The sequence below is a fragment of the Rhinopithecus bieti genome, unplaced genomic scaffold (genome assembly GCF_001698545.2).
Source record: "Rhinopithecus bieti isolate Rb0 unplaced genomic scaffold, ASM169854v2 scaffold_12640, whole genome shotgun sequence".
NCBI classification, from domain to species: domain Eukaryota; kingdom Metazoa; phylum Chordata; class Mammalia; order Primates; family Cercopithecidae; genus Rhinopithecus; species Rhinopithecus bieti.
Window position 1 is genome coordinate 1,040,904 of NW_016807406.1, and position 23,323 is coordinate 1,064,226.

Here is a 23,323-nt window from a genome sequence, read left to right on the forward strand (position 1 = left end):
CTACAAACAACCCCATCAAAAAGTGGGCAAAGGATATGAACAGACATTTCTCAAAAGAAGACATTCATACAGCCAACAGACACATGAAAAAATGCTCGTCATCACTGGCCATCAGAGAAATGCAAATCAAAACCACAATGAGATACCATCTCACACCAGTTAGAATGGCAATCATTAAAAAGTCAGGAAACAAGAGGTGCTGGAGAGGATGTGGAGAAATAGGAATACTTTTACACTGTTGGTGGGATTGTAAACTGGTTCGACCATTGTGGAGAACAGTATGGCAATTCCTCAAGGATCTGTAACTAGAAATACCATATGACCCAGCCATCCCATTACTGGGTATATACCCAAAGGATTATAAATGATGCTGCTATAAAGACACATGCACAGGTATGTTTATTGAGACACCACTCACAATAGCAAAGACTTGGAATCAACCCAAATGTCCATCAGGGACAGACTGTTTTAAGAAAATGTGGCACATATACACCATGGAATACTATGCAGCCATAAAAAAGGATGAGTTCATGTCCTTTGTAGGGACATGGGTGCAGCTGGAAACCATCATTCTCAGCAAACTTTCACAAGAACAGAAAACCAAACACCACATGTTGTCACTCATAGGTGGGAACTGAACAATGAGATCACTTGGACATGGGAAGGGGAACAGCACACACCAGGGCCTATTATGGGGAGGGGGAGGAGGGAGGGATGGCATTGGGAGTTATAACTGATATAAATGACAAGTTGATGGGTGCTGACAAGTTGATGGGTGCAGCACACCAACATGGCACATGTATATGTATGTTACAAACCTACACGTTGTGCACATGTACCCTAGAACTTAAAGTATAAAAAAAAAAAAGAAGAAGAAGAAAAAAAGAGGAAAGAAAAAATATCCAAAAGTCGGGAGAGCAGACAAAGTCTCTAGCTCTAAAAACAAAACCAGAAAGCTGGTATATTTTGGAGAAATTATGAAATATTTTTACAAAAAGATATCATTTGTGCCAATCATATGTAGAAACAGATGCTTCCACAAATATTGGAAAAAAAATACAAGCACCCACACTGTTTATATCCTTTACTTCCTTCTTTGGCTGTATGACCAATCAAAATAGCCCCACGCTATAAACCAAAACAGTGTCCATCACATTTACATGTGGACAGTTAATATGCCTATGACAGAAATCATTAAAATGTCAAAAAATGAATGTGAGATGCATCAGGATGAAGAAATATATAATGATGGCAGTGAGGTCTAATGACCAGCAGGTTCGGATTTATAAAACCACCCTCAGTTCCTGATTAAACTACTAATTGTTGGTGGTTTAGAGCATTTCAATCTTTATTACTGAAGATGGATTCATAAAATGGATGCAACTGTCAAGAGGTTTAAACATTTTGGAGGCAATCACAAGAACGCCAATTAAAAAGTATTTCATAGTGAGAATACATCTGCCTGAACACCAGTACGGAGTAATTCTGCTTGTAGTAAACCTGAGAACAGTGCGAGTGTGGTTATGTAGTTATCAGTTTGAGACTCAGGGAGCTATATGATTTTAGAATATGAGTTAAAGATTAATCTAAAAAGGCTCAGTGAACTTTCTGTTTTTTTTGTTTTTTTTTTTGAGATGGAGTCTGGCTCTGTCATCCAGGCTGGAGTGCAGTGGCCAATCTCAGCTCGCTGCAAGCTCCACCTCCCGGGTTAACGCCATTCTCCTGCCTCAGCCTCTGGAGTAGCTGGGACTACAGGCGCCCGCCACCTCCCCTGGCTTTTTTTTTTTTTTTTTTTTTTTGTATTTTTTTAGTAGAGACAGGGTTTCAACGGGTTAGCCAGGATGGTCTCGATCTCCTGACCTCGTGATCCGCCCGTCTTGGCCTCCCAAAGTGCTGGGATTACAGGCTTGAGCCACCGTGCCCGGCCCCGGCTCAGTGAACTTTCCATGGTTTCTTCCACTTTATAGCTGTATCCATTTCCTACTACTGATGTGACAAATTGCCACAAATGTAGTAATTTAAAGCAATATACATTTACTAGCTTACAGTTCTGGAAATCAGAAGTCTAAAATGGGTCTCACTGAGCTACAATTAAGACTGGGTTGGGCTTCCTTCCTGTTCCTTTTGGAGGGTCTATAAGAAAGTCTGTTTTCTTGGCTTTTCCAGCTTCTAGGGACTGACCTTGATCCTTGGCTCATGTTCCTCTTTCATCTTCAAAGTCAGCAATCACATAATCACAACTCCTGTCCCTATCTTTCATTTACAAGTACACTTATAAAATACTGGGTCCACTAGGATAATCCAGAATTTTTTCCTAATTTTAAGATTCTTACCTTCATCATATTGGCAGAGTCCCTTTTGCCATGTAAGGTAGCATATTCAGAGGTTCCAGAGATAAGGACACTGGCATCTTTGGGGCAGGGCCAGCATTCTGCCTATCACAATACCCCGCATAACAACATTATAGAAATGCTAAGGTGCTCTGCATTTGAGGATTTTTTTCTCCAACTCGCCCAGCAACTGATATTCCAGATGAAGAACAGGCATGAGTAATATTTCATTTGAAGGTTTCGCATAACCTGTAACCTTGCAGACTGTATACTGAGTGTGCTTAGGCTGGCAAATTATAAAACAGGATCTTTAAAGAAAAGAAGCTGGAATTCTTAACACAATCAAAAGATGTTCCATCACAATGAAACAGCCAACTCATACACACATCAAAAACCTGGGCATACATAAGTAGAGATCACATGAACAAGCAGTTCAGGTAATAAAAGGAATAATTTTTCTGAGTGCAAAATATAAATTTTGAGGCATACACCAGCTTTGTACCAAGAAAGAAAGGAGCCATGCTTTCATATATACCTCGTTCTTAATTGGCCTATGCTACGAATGTGTATGTTCCCCCAAAATTCATATCTTGAAATCCTAATACCCAAGGTGATGCTATTAAAAGTTGGGGCTTTTGGGGAGGTAATTAGGATATGAATGGGATTAGTGCCCTTACAAAAGAGACTCCAGAGAGCTCTGTTACCTCCTCTACCCATGTGAGAATACAGTAAGAAGGTCCATCTACGAACCAGGAAGTGGGCCCTCCCCAAAAGTGTCTGAAGTTGCCGTGATCTTGGACTTCCAAGTCCCTAGAATTGTAAGAAACAAATTTCTGTTGTTTAGAAGCTACCCAGATAATGGTAACTTGTTATAGCAGCCTGAATGAACTAAGACAGTCTGATCTGGGCAACAGAGGCACTCATCTTCTGTTAATCATATAAAACGAAAGCTCTGTTTTCTCATCAACCCATAAATAAGGATTTTAAAAGGTACATTATTTCAGGCGGTGTATTAGTTTGTTCTCACACTGCTAATAAAGACATACCTGAGGCCGGGCAATTTATAAAGAAAAAGAGTTTTAATGGAATCTCGGTTCCACATGGCTGGGGAGGCCTCACAATCATGGTGGAAGGCAAAGGAGAAGCGAGAAGCAAAGGCACATCTTACGTGGTGGCAGGCAAGAGGGCTTGTACAGGAGAACTCCTCTTTATAAAGCCATCAGATCTTGTGAGACTTATTACAAGAACAGCATGGAAAAGACCTGCGCCCATGATTCAATTACCTCCCACTGGGTTCCCTCCATGACATGGGGGAATTATAGGGGTTACAATTCAAGATGAAATTTGGGTGGGGACACAGACAAACCATATCAGGTGGGTTCTGTGGATTGGAAGGAAAAGATGCACACATCTGTGATAGGTTTCTGACTGATTTAGACAACAAAACACATCAGAAGCAGAGTGGCTACACTGAAGAAGAGTGTGCACTGTGCACACTGGCATAGTTTTTCCCAGGTTCTTGGTTCTGGAGCCATCCAGTTGCCCTGACACTCCCCAACCAAGCAGTCTTGCAAGAATGCCCTTCAACTCAAGTCGCCATCACCATCACATTAGAATTTCAATGACAATCTATGTCTACCACTCCCAAGCTATGTTCAGCTTTCGGGATAGCTCGAGGTAGTTTGCAGTTTCAATATATTTGGTTGCATTACATTCATTTTCATTATGTTATATCTTTGCAAAGCTGGGTTCATAGCCATTGCTGTAATAAAATGTGCTTCATGAAAATCAATGCAGACAGGGAATCAGGTAGCAGTGTCCAGTCTAATTCCAATGTATGTGAAGTCATTCTGGGCCCAACAGGAGGATATATCCCATTAGTAAGCAATCGTGGTTATTTAAGAAAAAAAATTTAATTTTAATTTGTGTTTTTTTCAAATGATATATATTTTTTCAAATTATGTTAGTACATAAATTCTTATTTACTTGTTTCAACCCACCTACCTAATGAATAAAACTACTTAATGTTGAGTATTCTCTTTGGCCTAGGGGTGTGATGAAAATATTACAAATATACTACAGGAACTATGAACCAGGATCTACGCTCTTCCATTTAAAGGAATATTTATAAACATTGGCTCTCCTGGTTCATTGAGCAAACCCAATACTCAGAAGGCCACATTCTCCCCTATTTGTTAGAGGAAAAAAGATGCACTACCCAAGTGCCCTGGAAAAAATCTTTGTCCTGCTTTCCTGAAAATCCACTCCCCATAAAACCATACACATAAAAACTGTCTTTGCTTTGGCTGCTCTATTAGTCAGAGCTCTCCAGAGAAAGAAAACCCATAGGTGAGAGAGAGAGAGAGAGAGATAGATAGATAGATAGATAGATAGATAGATAGATAGATAGATAGATAGATAGAAGAAAATTTATTATACAGAATTAGCTCATATGATTATGGAGACTGCAAAGTTCCAAAATCTGCCATCTATAAGCTGGAGATCCAGAGAAGAGCTAACGGTGTAATTCCAGTTCAAGTCTGAAGGCCTGATAACTAGGAAATGGTATAAATACCAGTTCCAGGGCAGGGAAGACCAATGTCCCAGATCAACTAGCAGGCAGGAAGAGAAAGGAACAAATTCTTAATTCTTCCCCCTTTGGTATTTTTGTTCTATTCATGCCCTCAGTGAATTGGATGATGCCCACTCACAACCTGGTTTACTGAGTCCATTTATTCTAATGGTGTTCTCAACCTAAAACACCTTCACAGAAACACCCAGAAACAATGTTTTGTCCAGGCACCCCATGATACAGTCAAGTTGACATAAAATTAACCATTTTAGCTGCCAAGCACCTGAAGCTTCTTCCTTTTTGAGATACCCCCACTATAAGAAGACGTACTGGGGCCAGGCATGGCAGCTCACACCTGTAATCCCGGTACTTTGGGAGGCCAAGGCTAGTGGATCACGTGAGGTCAGAAGTTCAAGACCAGCCTGGCCAACATGGTGAAACCCTGCCTCTAGTAAAAAAAAAAAAAAAAACATGAAAATTAGCCAAGTGTGATGGTGGGCGCCTGTAGTCCCAGCAACTAGGGAACTGAGGCAGGAGAATCGGTTGAACCCGGGAGGTAGAGGTTGCAGTGAGCTGAGATTGCACAACTGCACTTCAGCCTGGGCAACAGAGTGAGACTCCATCTGAATGAAAGAAAAAAGGGAGGGAGGGAGGGAGGGAAGGAAGGAAGGAGAGGGAGGGAAGAACACAAGAAAGAAAGAAAAGAAAGAAAAGAAAGAAAAGAAAGAAAAGAAAAGAAAGCAAAGAAAGCAAAGAAAGCAAAGAAAGGCAGACATATTGGGAGATGATCACATTCCAGTTAGAAGCTAAATGAGCCGACTACTTACTTTCCCAGCCTCTTTGCAGCTTGGTTACCAATGGCTGATACATGCTCAGCCAATGAGATGCACTGTCCCCAGGGCTCTGAATTCGGATCCAAAGAAGCACATATTAAGCAGCAGTATTTACACAGTGGCAACACAGGCAGTTGCAATACTAAGGTGCAGTAGGAGTGGGGTAGGGTGTTCACAACACTACTCCCTTGCCTGCCTGGCCCGCTTTGGCTTTGTCCTTGCCATCATCCAAAACTGACTGTCCTATCTCCCTGCTGGACTCAAAATCATTCAAAAAATTCATTTCTTCCTGCTTAAATCATCTGCAGCACTTTTCTGTCACTTGTGAAAAAGCCATGATGTACACAGCTCCCCAAATGCAATCTTCTTTCTACACAAGGTTCATAAACTTTCCAATGTGATAAAGTTACATATAATAACTCACAAATATAACTTAAGCAAGTAAATCGCCTGCAGGTAATAAAATTCATTTTTAATAAAGCATCTTTCTAATCCCCTCACCCCCAAATTATCATTTACAAGGAACGAAAATATAGACAAGACATCCGACCTGGAACACCTCATACTTCCAGAGTTAAGAAACAGAAGAAGTGGTTTCTGTCTTCCCTTCACACATTCCCTTTGTCTGCAGTGGCAAGGCAGTGCCCATTGCTGATATATCTGGTTAGTTCATTTAGAATAAGACTGAAATCACTTGCATTTTATGGGTAAAGCTGACATAACCTTAAGTAGAGCAATATGAAATGTGCCACTGAAAGGTATGAAATTGACATTTCATGTCCAATTTAGATACAGCTAGATGACCTCAGTCTAAAGAAGCCATTTTAAATAAGGGCCAGAGTTTTATTTTTTGACAGATGGGTGCCCTGGCTAGAGAACTTATTTAGGTTATATCTGAACTAAAGTGTGATCTACACAATTATTTTGATTCAATGGCTTTAGATACTGGGAAAATATTTTCCTGCTCCTAGATTCTAATTTTTTATGTCACAAATGTCCTATTTAAGAACTGTGGGGTTTGGTTTGGTTTTGTTTTGTTTGTATTTCAACAATCATATAAAACTGGATGGCATGCAACCAGTTATTCAAACTAATAATCTATTTTCATCTTTACTTATTGCATGTTGTTGGATAAGAACAGACTTTATAATTAATGACTTTCCACAGTACACTAATACAAAAGTAAACAGAATCGATTCTTTTGAGTGGTATCTCTAATTACAAATAGCATAAACTGTGTTGTCCCTATTTATACAACTGGAATACCCTTGGATTTGTTTTATTTTTTTCTTTTTTTTTAAACCCAGAAAGCAAGCAATGTAACCGTTTAATTGTCTAAGACGTATACTCTCAAAACCAATTATCACGTCGCTTCTCAAATACAACAACTTTCTGAATATGAAATATGCTTTAAACCAAGCATTACCAAAGACAGCCTTTGCATTTTTGTCAACTTCTCCAAAACACAAACAAGAATGGAAGAGTATCACCAAGATATACATAGAGCCCAAATAATAGAGTATGAAACATTAATTAATTAGTTATTAGTTGGCTATATCACTTACTAATTGGACAGTTTCTCCTAATAATTCAGTGTATCTTTTAGTAATTTGTTCAGTCGTTAGTGAAAGAAACAGCACAAACTAGTATAACCCAAAAAGAAATTTAATAGTTTATATAACAGAATACTGGGACAACCTTGCCTCAGGTACAGCTTCATCCAGGAGCACAAATGATATAAGGTCTCTCAACTCTGGTCTTCTTTGAATTAACTACATTTTGAAAAAGTCCCTTTCTATAGTATGGCAAAATTATGGCCAAGAACTTGGGATTACATCCTTACACCTCCAAATACAAGAGTAAAGAAAGAAAAGAGCCTCAGAATTAGCATCAGCAGATCTGACTAGATAGACCTGGTGTCATGAGCCCACATCTGGATAAGACTTATGGCCAAATGCCTCTGAGAGGCTATGTCTGTATCACAAACCCAACCCTACAACCAGGATGAACCAAACACCTCTCAGAAAAAACAGATCAAACATGGGGAAAGCACATCCCCTAGAGAAAGTTAGGAATATTTACCAGAAAGGTGATGAAAAATGAACTCAGGTCACTGCTATTTAAGAGCACTAGCCTGCCTCTCTAGTCTCTCCAATTCACTGTAGACCAGGAACCATTTTCCATACTTATGGTAACCCCATTTGTTCTGAACAACAAATCTGCACACAGGTCACGCAATTAGAGCTACACTTGTGAAGACAGAAAGTGTATTTTACATGATAAGTTTCCCCTAGTACCCCTTCATCTGCATTGACCGGACCCATTTCCCCACTTTCCCAAATAAAAAGCTCTGCCCCCACACTTTAGCTCCATTACCAGCCTCGGAAATACAACAAATATGCATTGATTACTCCCACTGTTTCTCTGATGCTTCTTCCTGGTAAAAACAAGTCTAAAGTTCTATACTACAAATTTACCATCAAATTCTCTCGGGCTCACATATGCTACCACTGTCTTACATTTCCAATTTTCATGGCTTAAAAACTATCATTACATCTTACAGAATAAAGATTTACTATCTTAAAGTTGATGTTAAATTGGCCCTAACTTTTTCAGACTTTAAGACAGATAGCACTTTATTTTACATAACACTGCTAGGAAAAATAACATTCTGATGAACATCCCTCTTTCCAAGTTCCTGACGTTCATTTTAACCCCATCTCCTCCTGTCTTGAGCTTTTATCCTATGTTCATGCCCTCTCCTCCTCTTTATCTCATCTGGCTTCCTCAAGGTCCACACAGTCCATCTCTAACGTTCTTCTGACTGGCCCTGCCACATCCTTTTCAATGCTGGCCCCAAGAATACTTTTACTTTGAGGATTTCGTTGCACTTCACTAGATCAGGGTTTTCCAGCCTTGACACTACTGACATTTAGGGCCTGATAACTCTTTGTTATAAGGGGCTGTGATGGTCAATTTTATATCTCAACTTGACTGGGCCACAGGTTGACTAGACATTTGGTCAAATGTAATTCAGGGTGCGTCTGTGAGGATATTTTGGATGAGGTTAACATTTGAATCTCCGGACTAAGTAAAGCAGATTGCCCTCCATAATGTGAGAGATCCTCATCCAATCAATTGGAGCTCAAAAGAGGACAAAAACCTGAGTAAAACTCCTGCACGATTCCCACATAAGCTGGGCCATCATATATGTTCTGTTTCTCTGGAGAATTCTGACTAACACAGGGCTCCCCTTGCACTGAGGACGTTCAGCAGCATCCCTAGCCTCTAATCACTAGATGCCAGTGGCATCCCCTTAGTTATCACAACCAAAAATAGGACCAGCCATTGTCAAACAGCCCCTGGAGACCAAGATGCCCCTAGTTGGGAACCATTGCATTAGAACTTGGCTGGAGACACCATCAAGACAACTGAGCACATACAACTTTCTTAGAAACCTGAGAAATTTTTAGCAGTGATTACGCCATCATTCACAATACTCATGTCTCCCTAAATAAAGGATTCCTCCATTCTCCCTTCTTGTAGCTTTTCCATGTGTCAGATGGATCCTATCATCCATCAACCTGTCTGCCTTTCTTTGAAAAGCGGTGGTTTTCAGATGCAGACTGGGTACAAATTCAAATCATCTAGGAGGCTTGCTCAGCAAACCAGTGCCCTGGAGATTCTGATTTAATAAACCTCATTGTGAGGCCAGAGAATCACTATTAATAAAAAGTTTCATGGGTGACTCTGATACATAACCTCAATAGGAGAACAATTTCCTTAAAACTGCAGCAAGCACTGAGAGGCAAATGACACAAACGCCTCTAGACACAAGCAAGTCATCTACCTCTTAATGGAGGTCGGAACATTCCCCAACTCCTGACTTGACAGTCTTTTTCAATAAGTGAAGAAGGATCATGAAATGGGCTGGGTTTTTTTTTACCAGCTTAGGTCAATTTTTTAAAATTTCATCAGTTTTAAAATGATTGCCTTTCATAATAGAGAAATGAGATAAGTCATAGAAGAGAAAAATAGCCTTTATAAGAGACATAGTCAATTTTCATAGGAAAATCATAAGAAAACAATAGAGCTTTAAATCTAATTCTGGAAAAGGACTCTTAATAAATCAAAAGATTGTTAAAGGGCTTAGCCAGTGATAAATTAGAAAAAGAAAAATAATCTTAAATTAAATAATTCATGAACTCAGGCACATAAGTAATTTCCTAACAACAATTCAAGTTGCAAGACATATATTTATTTTGCTATATTAGAATATAAATTTCTCATCCTCAAGGGCTTTCATTTGTCCAGTTTAAAATTCTACAGCAAATCAGTAAATATGAAGGATAATGTTACTACCTAAAATTTTCCTCAAAATAAAATCAATGTATAGCTAGGAAAACAGAAATCAGAAACTCATTTCAAAAAAGAAAAGCTTTCAAAAAGCTTTGTAGAAACTTTGAGCTATACTCTTTTGAGAATAGACTGACATTGGAATGTGCAATTTGCTCCTCATCACTGTTTGCAAAATACCATCATTATGTTATTCTAGTCCTCTGCTAGCAACAATCATAAAATGCATGGAGATCTCCATGCATTTTATGACTCCATCTGATGAGACAGTGACACTTAAGAAATCTTAAGAATTACTTGGGAAAAGAGACTTTACAGAAAATGCCCTTTGATTCTAAACAACTATAACATAAAGAAGATAGTCCAGGTCACTTTATCTTCCTCTAAGGAGAAAATGAAGTAACTAAAGCTATAATTAATTACAGATAGGAGGGAGTGAACCCATTAGTGTTGAAGTTCCAACCAACCCTTAGTTGCTTCCTCCTCCCGCTTCTCAACTCCTGCTATCCAACCTACTACTGATTGCTCTGGTGTCCTAATATTAAATCCTTCACTTCTGTCCCTCTGCATGCCTCCTACTTCTTTCCTATTTCTCAGTTTCATTATCTTCTTGTTCTGTAAAACCATCCAAGAACCAATTTCTCTTTGACATTCACTCTGGCAGCCTGTCCCAATTGTTGGAAAGTTGTTTGGCCAACTGTTCTTGACTTGCTATCACTTTTTCAAAATCTATCACATCTTATTTTCCCTATAGTTTCTGGACAGAGGGAAAGTCTACAAAAGCAGAGAAATGGGCCCTGTCATCCACAATGAGGATCCATCAGAAGTTCTAAATAAGTGACTTTATGACCGTAATGATATTAGAGAAAACCCCATTCACTGTGAAAATATAAATACGAGTGAGAAAATGGCAGAATGTTTTAAACTCCTGCACTAAGGAAAAATGATGACAATCTTGGATGCTGGCCAATCACAAACACTCACTCTCTATCCCTATCCAGAGAGTACAGCATGATCACTATCCTCATCACAATGGCAAATTGTAATGAAACCTCTGAGGATATTACAGAGAAAGACCTTGCTTTCTGGATTGTCAAAACAATTATAATAAAACAGCTGCTCACCTTCATTTGAGGAATATAACACATTATCTCTCTTCTTCACAGCAAACCTATTTCTGGATGTCTGCTATTGGATAACAAACTACGGGGAAACCTAGTGACTTATTACCGTGGATTATTGCCCCTCACGTTTCTGTGAGTGGTCTGGGCTCAGCTGGGCAGTTGTCCCTTGGCATCGCTCATGCCATTTCAGTCAGATAGCACTTCAGACTGAAATGAACTAATGGTTTGGTTGGGTGGGGATGTCCAAGGTAATTTACATGTCTGGCACATTAGCTGGGAGAGCTAGAATAGCAGCTGGCTGGCCAGGAATTGATCTTTCTCTACGTGGTTAGCTTGGGCTTCCTCACAGCATAATGATCAGACTTCTTACATGGCAGTAGCTTCCCCTAGAGTGAAGATGCCAAGAAAACAAGGTGGATACTGCAAGGCTCCTTATGATTTGGCCGCAGAAGTTATGCAGGATCCCCCCCACTGCATCTGCCAGTTATCCAAGGAAAACACAGAATCAGCATGGGAAATATGAATACATAGGGTATGAACTTCCAGAAGCTCTCTGAGCTATCTTAGCTAACGCAATGCCCACTAGGTAAATTAGGAGATGTACTGTTGCTCTCAGATTACAAATAAGAAAAAAGCTCACTGATTCTAGATCTGAGATCCAAGACCTAGAAAGTGTCTGAACTGGGACAGGAATCTGAGTATTCAGATGCCAAGTTCACTGTTTTGCTGGCATCAAGCAGGTGGTAAACTTAAAATGGATTGTACTTAAAAAACTAACCGGGGTTTTATCCAAATGTTAGTTTCATCTGCAATTAATCAATCATCCATAGAATGGACATTTTACAGGAGTTCGCTAACGTGAATCACATCTTTTGCTGAGAGCAATCAACTTTCCTTTAGGAACACTGCTCCTTCATGCTGGATTTGTCACACGTTACTTTACCCTAACGGCAACATGAGCTCAAGTATTCTCTCTCATCTGAATCTTACTGCTACTTGTATTCTAATGGAAATGGCCAAGAAAGACTGTCAAAGAAGTGTTGCTACTTAGACCCATTCTTTCCCCCGATTATCTCCCTAGGCCTGATACTCTGTCACCTGATACCCTTCCTATTAATTTCCTTTATGTTGATGTAAGACTGAGTCTATGGGCTGCAGATCAGAGACACTGAATACAAGGAGGATAACTAGTTACTGTGCACACCAGATTTGGTGTCTAATTCGACTTAGTTGAAATATAACTCTACCACTTCCTTACTAGGTGTATGTATCCTTAGACAAGTTTCTTAACTTCTCTGAAACTCTTCTTCATCTGTAGAACAAAATTAATACTATCACCTTCTTCAAAGAGTTGCAAAGATTAAATGAGATAATACAAGTAAAGTACCATGTTTGGCTTGAAATAAACACAAAACATGTCAGCTATTATATTTAATACTACAGGTCCATAATCCCTTATCTGCAGTTCTAATATGCAAAATGCTCTAAAAACCCAAACACATTGTCAGCCCAACCTGACCTCAGCTGAAAAAAGATGCTCTTTATGATCTTTATCCCATTCAAGCACTAAGAAATGTCAACGTGCTTGGCCATTGCCCAAGATTCTCTATTGGAATGTCCCATAGCATACAGCGCTAGTAGCATACTACCGTTCTACAATCTTAAAGTTCTAAACTACCAAGGGTTTCAGATAAGAGACTATAGATATGTAAGTTATTATTATTCAAAAAACCTGTTTATTCAAAAAATAAACACCACACAGTTCTCTCTAGAGTGATCCCACAAAACTTGGACTATGTATTAAAACACAGAAAATTACACTAGATCCAATTTCAGTAACAAATAAACATTTTATTCTGAACTAATACTGCTTATATAGGCAAACTGTGCCAAAGGAACAAATTTACACATAACTTGATAAGCTGCAAATATCCTACTTCTAATTAAGGCATATAATTAGAACTGCATCTCCTGGCTTTTTAATTTAGAGTGTGTTTAAGAATTCTATTTTATTACCTGAATTAAATAACGTTGGTTTTATACTTGTAGGTTTCTCGCAGGTTTGCTGTTCAGTCATATTGTATCCTCTTACTCATACTGAATCAGATAAATCAAAGGTTGATATTTGAATCCCATCTTGGGACTGCTGCTCCTGCTTATAGTGTCAGTTCTGGCCCTCAATGGTTCAGAGCTCCAGAAAAGCAGACTAAACTACTGTGGCACATTTTCCTTAGGGTTAAATTTTAATTCCAGAAGAAAAATCCTGAGACTATGTTTTGAAAATAAAAAAGAAAAGTTGATGACAAAAGTGTGCAAACCCCATACAATAAAATAGGAATTATAATTCAAAGGAGAGTAACATATGGACAAAGCCACATTACTTAATGATAATGAAGAAAGTTATGATGTGCTCTATCACTTTACCACTAGTTATTTACATCTTTTAAAATAATTTCTTAAGATGTATTCCAATTCACAGTGCAAATAGTTTTGAGGGCAAGCAACTGATAATACATAAAGTTTACTCAAAATGACAGTTTTGAAAACCTTCATTTAAGGAAACATGTCTATCTGCCACAAATGCAATATTCATTAACAAAACCACCAATATAAGTGGGTTTGAAAGGATCTACCTGTTAATATAACCATTTATACATACTATGTGATTTTATGTACAATCTGGTTAAGTAGGTAGGTAAATGAAGGAAACTGAGTTATAAGAAAGCCAGAAAGGTTTCTCAAGGTCATGAGGTTAACTGCCAAGAAGATGATGCAAAAAAAAAAAAAAGAAAATTGTTAAAACAATCTAACTTTAATAACAGGGTAAAGAGCTTCTCTCCAAAGTCTCCAGCATATTTTGGCTTTCATGAATTTTCAGACAGCATCTGTTTTAAGTAAGTAGAAACATACTCAGGGAAAATAAGGCTTGTTAGAAGAAATTAAAGTCAAAGTCCATAAACATGCCCTCTTTACATGTGTGCTAAAGGAAATTTAATGCCATCAACACTTGATCATTTCCTAGAATGAAAGAGAACGCAAAATAGATACCTAAAACAACTTTCTTTATCTATCCCTGCACCATGCAGAAGAACTACTGGTTCTCACAAGTCTACCAAGGAAGCCAACAGTTATTTTGTTTCTCATTACAAATAGCTGCACCCAATGCCCATGGAAAGTCTCTGCACACGATGTTATTTTTTGGCAGGTTTGGACAAGCATCTGCAATGTTCTATGGGATCTTAATGGTATCACAAGAAGGCTTTCCTACTATCAAAAAATAACAACAAAAGAAAAATGTTAAAGCTCAGGAAATGTTAGCTTCATAAAGTTTATGAAAGTTTGTTTTATTTTCTTTTCCTAAATAGTTTATGTGTAAGAACTCTTGGCACTGAGCAGCTAAATTGAAATTGGCATATATTTCCAATGTTATTATATTATGAATGAATAAATGAGGCATTTCCCAAACATTTGACCACAGAAAATGTTAGTCTGTAGCTCCTCCATGTTCCATGAAGTACATTTTGGATAAGTATTCTCTAAGATACATCTAATATTACAGACACATCTTAATCAATCCATAGATCTAAGAATCCTGTAAAACCAAAATCTAGCTAGTTTGTTAAAGTTTCCATTGATAGGACACTCACTACATGTTGTGGAAACACACTCATTGATGAATAATTTCATTCAGTTGGCTCTTTACGGTTTTCTTTAATATGTCTTAGATCTTACCCCTGTGCAAATGCAAAGCAGATCTAAAAGTTTCAGTGAAACACTCTCTGAAAAAGCCTGTAATTTGAAAGAGAAATTAGGGTGTGGAAATAAATATCTTTTAACAACACAAACTTCGTATTTTCCCCGCTCTGCTTGAAAGAGTGACATTCAGAGGAAGAACAAAATTCAGTAACAAGTTATCTTCTTCCACTTGAAATTGTTTCATGTAAATGAAGACATCGATTACATCCCCCTGCACTGAATTTACACGACCATGAGCTAAACATCCTAAGTTCTTCTTGAGACGTGGTATGGATAACATCATCATCCAAACTGACCTCCTCATGATATCAGCTTGTTTGACAAAATCTGTCTTAATATAGTTCAGTCTTCAGATTGTGATCATATCTCAGTGCAGGATTAATATTGACCAGGTTTCCACTGGATCCAAGCCCTAGCTCTGCCATTCACTACCTTTAAGACTTTTACAAGTTACTTACCTTTCTAAGTCTCCCCCCATTCATCAGTAAAACAGTAATAATAATTCTTGCCATGGTGAGGTTTCTGTAAACATTAAATTTAAACTATTGAATCTGCTGCATAATAAGTATTCAATAAATATTAGCTAGTATCAATATGTCCATTTTGGAAATATGTGTTTTCTTCTGGCCAGTTTAAAAGAGTAGAATTCACCAAGTGCTCAAAAATGACTGACTGGCTCAGGGTTGCAATCAGCAGGTAAATGGAACAATGAGAAAAGAAACTGGCAGACGGTTAAAAATAAGCCACAAATTATCTGCAAGCAGATAAAGCCCTGACTGTATAATCATTACCAACCAGACTCTATCTTTGTCTTCCCATGTAGTAACGTGCCACTTTCTTTAAAAGTTTCAGTGAAACACTCTCTGCAAAAGCCTGCAATTTGAAAGAGAAATTAGGGTGTGGAAATAAATATCTTTTAACAACACAAACTTCATATTTTCCCCGCTCTGCTTGAAAGAGTGGCATTCACAGGAGGAACAAAATTCAGTAACAAGTTATCTTCTACTCTTGGTTTGATGCCACTCAGCTTTGAGCTTGCTTTTGACTACACCAGTGGAGCTCACAATCTTTTAATTTGGTGCATGACTTAAAGTTCCCTGTAGTACCTTTTAAGCACTGGCAGATTTCTACAACAATGATGAATGTGGCTCCATTTAGTTCAAACCTTTAGCATTCTATAGGTGCAAGAATTCTTGGCACTAGTCAGCTAAATTGAAATTGGCATAAATTTCCAATATGGAATCCGATCCTTCTATAATTGGTGGGGTTGTGGGGAACTCTTGGCAGTAGTGTAAAAAGTAAAGATACTCGAATTAGCTCTCCTGTACTTTTTTTGATATTTTAGAAATATTCTTGATTTTTTTAAACAATCAAAAAAGTAATAGAGAAAAGAGGTTAGTTTCAACCGTGCTCTAGTTCTCAAAGGATTGTGACACATCACACAAGTTCAATTAGCCTGAATTTTCCATTATATCAGGAGCATGTTATTCTACCCTCCCTCCTTCCCTTAATTTGATCAAATATTGAGTTCATTAAGAAATTTAATAAAAGGGAGGGGCGGCACCCACTAGGCTGTGAAGGATGATTCACAGCAAGGTACTTCTGAAATTTCTTGATGCACTTGCTCTCTCTCAACACCCTGGTCACCCCTTCACCCACAGCACATTGGGGCTGTGATGGGAACCCGACAAAGGGCAGATGATCCACAGGGTGTCAGGTGGATTCCAGCAAGGGCTCTGCCCACAAAGATGCGAAGATGGTAACTTAACCAATCCAGTCTTCTCTTGAGAAGAGAGCTAGCAATTCATTGAGAAAGGAGAAAAACTCAAACCACAAAGATGAAAAAGACAGAATAAACAGTTAAACCAAATTAACTATGTAACCATGAAAACTGGATACTCAAACTGCTACAACTCCTAATCAGATAAAAGTCACAAAGGACCTTCTAGTTCCGAACCACCCTCCATCTAGGTGAGGTCAAGGTGTGCCACAGTTGTGCAGCTTTCCCAGAATTCCCATCAGAATCTCCCATGTGGACAGTATTTCTCATCTTCTTATTTCTGTATTTCACCTTTTGATAAACCCCCAGTAGTTAAAGGAGCCTAAATAAGTATCTACTGCTTGCAAACAAAGAAGGTCAAAGCACATTTAAAGTAAGAAAAATACTACTTAATGAATTTTCAACCAGGTTTGAAGCTATATTCTCCTCACCTCCTCTCAACTTTGCCATACACAGCACTCCATTTTGTATATCAAATTACCTTAAATTACCATTCTAGTCAAAACAATTATGTGCTAAGGAGCTAACACCATCAAGCACAGGGCTAAAGAACTGCAAGATGCTCAATAAATCTTATTAGTTAATGATTAAATAAAGTTCACAGGACACAAAAATTATTAAATCAATATTTCTTAATTATATGGCATAAATCTACTAGAAACTCAGATATCTACTTCTTATTGCTCAGAAAGTACAAGAAAAGGTGCCAGATAAAGAAACTAAAACTAGAATTTGTCCATATATTTACTAAGCACTTTAATCCTAGGAAATCTGCAACACTCTGAAATGTGCCATGTATTGGGCGCAGAGACAAGATAGAATCATAGGCCATTATCTTAAGGAGCTATAGGCAATATGGACATCCTAACATACAGTAGAGATTTATTTTTTTCATTTTCCATCCTATCACATAAGAGCTTGTAGGTGTTAAGCGGTTAGAGATCCTAAGAGGCCCTAAGGAAAAACTATGCTCACTGGAGGACATTCTGTAAAGGCAGTGAATTGTTTAATACTCAGACATTCAAATAACTGTATTCAGGAGTCCACAGAAAATGGCTGCTTGCAGTGAAGATACACTATGGAAAAAGCTTTTAGTACAACAGAGTCACAATTAGTGCTGATCACAGTCATCAGGAGGGATATTCTAAATGTGATGGGGTTTTTAAAATTAAAACACACACGCACACATGCACACACACACCGGAAATAAAAACCGAGCAACTTAGAAATCTTCATAGAAGGCCGGGCATGGTGGCTCATGCCTGTAATCCCAGCACTTTGGGAGGCCCAGGCGGGCGGATCACGAGGTCAGGAAATCGAGACCATCCTGGCTAACACGGTGAAACCCTGTCTCCACTAAAAATACAGAAAATTGGCCGGGCATGGCAGCAGGCGCCTGTAGTCCCAGCTACTTGAGAGGCTGAGGCAGGAGAATGGCGAGAACCTGGGAGGCGGAGCTTGCAGTGAGCTGGGATCCGGCCACTGCACTCCAGCCTGGGCGAGAGAGCAAGACTCCATCTCCAAAAAAAAAAGAAAAGAAAAGAAGAAAAAGAAAAAAGAAATCTTCATAGAAATCTGTGCCCAAAGGAATTGAAGTCAGGATGTCAAAGATTTAGATCTAGAAGTGATATCTGCACTGCCATGATCATTGGAGTTTACTTAATTCATGATAGTCAAGACATGGAAACAACCTAAATATCTATCAATAAATGAATAAAGAAAATGTGGCATGCATGCATACACACACACACACACATACACACACACACACACAGAAAAGAACATTATTCAGCCTTGAAAAAGAAGGAAATCCTGCCATGTGTGACAACACACATGTACCTGGAAGACATTATGCTAAGTGAAATAAGCCTGTTACAGAAGGTTAAATACTGGGTAATTGTACTGATATAAGATATCTAAAATAGTCAAACTCATAGAAACAGTGTAGAATGGTGGCTTCCAGAGCCTATGGAGGAAGGATAAATGGAGAGTTATTGTTCAAGGACACAAAGGGTATAAAATTTCAATATGCAAGATGAGTAAGTGCTAGAGATCTGCTGCACAACATAGTGCCTATAGTTAACAATACTGTTTTATGCACTTAAAAATCTGTTAAGCAAGTAGATGTCAAATGATCTCATCAGCAAAACATGGAGCGGGGCAGGAAGAAACTTCTGGAGAGAACAGATATATTTATTACCTTAATTGTACTGATTGTCTCATGGATCTTTGCATATATTAAAATCCACAAATTGCATATATTAAATATGTGTAGATTTTTGTACATCAACTACACTTTAATCAAGCTGCTTTTTTGTTGGTTGGTTGGTTGGTTGGTTGTTTTTCACTCTGTCTCCCAGGCTGGAGTGCAGTAGCATGAACACAGTTTACTGTAGCTTCAACCTCCTGAGCACAAGGGATCCTCCTGCTTCAGCCTCCCATGTAGCTGGGACCACAGTCACGCGTCACCATGCCAGATAATGTTGTTGTTGTTGTTGTTGTTGTTCAGACAAGGAGTTCATTTTGTTGCTCAAGCTGGTCTTGAACCCCTGGGCTCAAGTGGTCCTCCTGCCTCAGCCTCCCAAAGTGTGGGATTATAGGTGTGAGCCATCGTACCTAGCTTAAGGTGTGTGTGTGTGTTTTAAATAAATCTATGCAGACAAAGGCTTTTAAAAATGCATGACCTCAAAGATAAAAGAATCCTCTATCTGCCAGGAAAGTAATCATTATCTAAAACTCCCCTTTTTAATAACATACTGATTGACCTCAGTGGCATGGCTAACAGGGTTGAGAAAAGAAGTGACAGTGGAAGTTGATGCTGGCATCTGATCCCGCATTACTGCCTTGTTCATATTTTTTAGATAATCCCTTCCCCCAACTCTCATCACCTTTCCAAAATCTCTGTCAGCAGGTTGGGAATTTTATATGACTTCTGGCACACTCTTTGACAGGGTATACCGCTAATCTACTGTTAAGTGATTTTTTTCCCTTTATTTTCATTCCACAAGCAAGCCTGGCCACAGTCTTCTGGCATCTTTGCTTTTTGTCTTTGTGAAATTGCTAGAACTTTTCCTGGATTCTTGGCTTTGACTATCCCACATCTTAAATTCTCATATCTGATTATATATTTAAAAATTCACCAGCACCTAATCAAGAAGAATTAATTTAGCCATGCACCACCATCTTCAGTGCTTTTAATTTGCCACACATTGCAGTTTTACTTACAGAGTCAGGTTGACCAGTGCTATGATATCAAGCTGTCTGGTCATCCCAAACATAGTTTTGATTAGTTAAGTGGTACAGGACAAGAGAGCTGTAAGTCTGAAACTCTAACAATCATTTCTTAGTCCCAAAACACAAAGTAAATTTCTAAGGGAATCCCCTACAATAAATCATCATATGTCAGTGACTAAATACAGCTAGTGTAGTGCTAGAAAACTACAGCATCTCAATTAATCTTGCGAGATATCAGTTCAGAAACTTGAGGCTAGGGTCAGTATGGGAGGATATAACACAGCTGGACAGAGCAGTAGCAAAGACATCTGAGCATCCATCTAAGCACAGGAGTGCAAAAGCTGGACCAACCAAAGAAAGGGACCCTTCCAAACAAGAACTGCCTAAATTTGCCTGGATACTGACCAGAAAAAACCTGTTTAATGCATAAAAAATTAGTAAAGCCAAGTGATTCTGATGGTCAATTGCAATGATGCAGTAAAAGGGAAAACTCCTCTGGAAGCCGGCAGAGCTATGTCACTCTGCGGTGCAGAGGGGATAGCTCTGCCAATTATTAGTTACGTGACCTTGAGAAATGCATTCAGCCTTTTTGAACTTAAATATCCAAAATTATAAAGTGAGGATAGTCATTCCCATTTTGGAGGGTTGTTGTAAAGATTAGAAATAATATGCAAGGGTGTCAGGCATACAGTCAATGTTCAAAAACAGCTAAATTTACTATAAACTCCACCGTGCCTGGCTGAGGGTCTCAGAAGATCAGCTAGGTTATCACTTTGCTGAGGATACCTTATGTCAAGAACATACTGTCCTGGCTTCTACTTGCTGTGTGTAATTCAAAGACCTGTATGGCTTGTCCAGTCATGCCAAGTCTCACCGACAGTACCCAATATCTCATAATATAACATGGCAACCTTGAACTGAGACATTCAATGAACTTTTATTGAATGAGAATTCCATCCTTATTGAATGGACAGAATGAGAACAACAGCCAACTCTAAACCTTGCATAAGAATGCCTAATATAAGCTGTTTTACCTGGGTACGTGATTACTTGTGAGGCTTTGTGAAAGTTGCAAATGTTGACAGATTGTAAAATGAACATCTATTAATTGCCAAGGAGCATTAACTCAAACGTTATGACAACCTTGCTTTGAGAATGTAAATTATGATAATATCTTTGCAGGGCAATCTGGAAATAATTATAAAAGTTTTTAAATGTACAATACAGTATTTTTGACCAAACAAATTCCAATTCTTCTTTCAGGAATTTATCCTACAGATATAATCACACATGTTTTTAAAGATATTGCTTATCATAGCAAAAGTCTGTAAAGAACATAAATTATTATGAGCAAGTTCTAGTATTGCGGCCTATGTACAAAGAAATAAATACTTTTGGCAGGGAAGAATTAGCTATGTACAGATTAATGTAGACTGACATCTAAGATTCATCTTTAAGTGAAGAAAAATATTCCATGCCATCATTTTTTATAGTAAGCACTCAGATTTTTTTAACTGACCAAATCAGTTACATGTGCCCATTTAATTGTTATATGGATAACAATAAAGATCTCTGAAATGATAAACAAACAATAGTAACATTGTCTCTAGGGAAAAGAGCAGAAAGCGACAAAAGGCAAACAGTTTTGACCAGGTACCCTTTCATACTATTAAAATGCGCAATCATAGACAAATAACCTTTAAAGAAAAATAATTTTAAAATACAAAGGGCTAAAAAGGCAAACTGAAATGGAAAGTTCAGACACTATCCAGGGAAATTAAACATTAGTAACCAGAACAAATTAATCAAGGTATCAGACCCCACTTATTGAGCAGGAGACATTTTTTCTTTCAAATTATATGGATAATTACCTTTAACTCTTCCTCTTCATTTCAACAATGCAGAATGAAGGTTGTACACTTCAGTTTTTCAGACTCTGAATTGGAAACTCTGCCAAGCTACGAGTTTGACATTTGCTTACATTCTTCAGTGAAAGGTTTTAAATACAGCACAAGTTCTATAGTAACCAACTTACAATTCTATAGGACTGGAGGATATGGGTCCTCGGCCACAGAACTTTTTTTTTTTTTTTTTTTTGAGACGGAGTGCAGTGGTGTGCACAGGCTGGGTGCAGTGGTGTGATCTCAGCTCACTGAAACCTCTACCTCCCAGGTTCAAGCGATTCTCCTGCCTCAGCCTCCTGAGTAGCTGGGTTTACAGGCACATGCCACCACGCCTGGCTAATTTTTCTATTTTTAGTAGAGACGGGGTTTCACCCAGGCTGGTCAGGCTGGTCTTGAATTTCTGACCTCGTGATCCACCCACCTTGGCTTCCCAAAGTGCTGGGATTACAGGGCATATAATTTCTTATACTTGAAATTATATATTCACCATATCCAGTGCCGTACTGACTTCTAGTATTTGGTAAGAGGGAAGAAGGAAGAAAGGGAGGAAGGGAAAAAAGAAGAAAAGAAGAGAGGGAGGGAGACAAGGAAGAAAGAAGGGAGGGAAGGAAGGAGGGAGGAAGGAAGTCATTAAAATTCACAAAGTCAGTGAATCTAGACTTTCAAGTGGCTTCAGATGTAAAGAAAGCCTCCCAAAGTATGAAGAGCCTCACACTAACTCTCTCTGATTCTCCGTTTTCTCATCTAGGACCCAGGGCCACCACTGTATCTAGTTCGTAGGATTATTATAGGTTCAAATGAGATAATAGAAACATTTCGTGACTTCCTTGGTACATTGTAAATGTTCAATTAATACTACCCATTACAATTAAAATTCACTTAGTATTTCACTCAGTTTTAAGATCTCTAGACAAATATTTATGAGCCAGCCTTAGCTAGCAGTCCCACACTCGTGATAGTCATATGCAAACTTAAAAAATTATTTATCGGCCGGGCGCAGTAGCTCATGCCTGTAATCCCAGCACTTTGGTAGGCTGACACGGGCGGATCACCTAAGGTCAGGAGTTCAAGACCAGCCTGGACAACATAGAGAAACCTCCTCTCTACTAAAAATACAAAAATTAGCTGGGCATGGTGGCGTGCGCCTGTAATCCCAGCTACTTGGGAGGCTGAGACAGGAGAATCGCTTGATCCCAGCAGGCGAGCACACAGTCAGCCGAGATCATGCCACGCACTCCAGCCTGGGAGACAGAGTGAGACTCTGTCTCAAAAAAAATATATATATATATATATATAGAGGATATATATATGTAATATATATATAGAGGATATATATACATAATATATATATAGAGGATATATATATATAGGATATATATATATACCATTAGTTCTGTCCCCCTAAAGTTAATACTTAATAAACTCCCCTATATA

The 23,323-nt window shown here is 38.5% G+C and overlaps 1 protein-coding gene and 1 long non-coding RNA gene across 6 annotated transcripts in view; one reads left to right on the plus strand and one right to left on the minus strand.

Annotated features, from left to right (window-relative positions):
* CNTN4 (contactin 4) overlaps window positions 1–23,323 on the minus strand; it is a 1,016,652-nt gene that overhangs the window by 971,569 nt on the left and 21,760 nt on the right. The gene's annotated exons all lie outside the window — the stretch shown is intronic.
* Window positions 1–23,323, plus strand: part of LOC108535579 (uncharacterized) — a 40,461-nt gene that overhangs the window by 6,602 nt on the left and 10,536 nt on the right. Inside the window, exon 2 of the long non-coding RNA XR_001887274.1 lies at window positions 11,258–11,347. This is a non-coding gene — a long non-coding RNA (uncharacterized LOC108535579). The remainder of the gene's footprint in view (window positions 1–11,257; window positions 11,348–23,323) is intronic.